The sequence below is a fragment of the Penaeus japonicus genome, unplaced genomic scaffold, assembly GCF_977035675.1.
Source record: "Penaeus japonicus unplaced genomic scaffold, GWHDUDI00000001_assembly GWHDUDI00000035, whole genome shotgun sequence".
NCBI lineage: Eukaryota > Metazoa > Arthropoda > Malacostraca > Decapoda > Penaeidae > Penaeus > Penaeus japonicus.
The window spans coordinates 20,150,355-20,151,636 of NW_028234437.1; positions in this window are offsets into that span (position 1 = coordinate 20,150,355).

Genomic DNA, 1,282 nt, shown 5'->3' on the forward strand with positions numbered 1-1,282 from the left:
GGACACCATCAAAAAAGGACTGAAGAACGCTGATATATTTAATGATGTATCTATTTTTTTTCTCTTCATTATATACATCTCCCTCTTATTTATATATTTGTTGGTCTGTTGTTTATCTCTGTATTTCTTTTTTTTCAATATATTCTCCGTATCTGTCTGTCTTTTCCCTCCGTACATTTCAAGTCATTTCCACTAATGAAACTGTTCTTCTATTAATGCCTATCTGTTGGCAACCGTTGGCACGCGTGTCGTATGTGGCACACGATGAGGTTGACTATGGCACGCCACGGGTATATTAGAAAACGAAAATGATGTTAAAGATGACGATGATGATAATGATGATAATGATGACGATGGTTGTAATGATGATATGAATAGTAGTAATGATAATAATGGTAGCAATGATTATGATAATAAGAGTAATAAAGATATATAGAAAACAGGGACGGAGTGGAGAGTAGTTATATATTTATTCTAAAGTAAAGTGCAACAGGCAAAACATTATAGCTAACACGCGAGGGGCTTGAAAACTAAAAATCCATACGGCGGGGGGGGGGGGGGGGGGGGGGGGGGGGGGGGGGGGGGGGGGGGGGGGATTGGGGGGGGGGGGGGTGGGGTGTAAATTATAGGCAAAAAACACTGGCAAGCTGCATTCAAAAGTTGCCGACCCCTGATCTAGCATATAACCTTGTCCACATACCAACATGGCAACTAACGCAGTCATAATTGTATAAAGACCTTTTACGACTAGTGTTGAAACAAGGGACGACGGTTCATGAAGGATTTGTAACGTGTTATGACAAGAGCTAAGGGTCTACATACAACAAGAAGAAAGGTGTAATTTACACTGATCTAGGATTTCGAAACTGCATTGCAATATTAAGAAGGTATTGCATGATAATGCCGTAGGAAGAGACAACTGTTCTTCTTCGTTTTTTAGTGAGAGCCGGAAGTGATGTTGATAAAAAAAAACTGGACAGAGGTAAGCTTAGATCTAGATGTAATTGCTTTAACTTCAGAAAAAAAGATAACAATATATCCGTTCCCTCTGCCACATAAGATCTTCTCTTACATATCTTCTGACACATCTTCTCATCTGGGTCTACTCCATCATCATTATGTAGAAGAAAAAAATGTTCTTTTCATATTTTTCTCAATCCCTTGTTTCTCCTTGACCAGCGGTTGGTGTCGGACCAACGATTTAGAACATTTGTCTTGAATCCGTCGTGGAACTGGACATCGGACCGCCTTAGCTCAGCACAAAGGGTTTTTACCTTCCTCG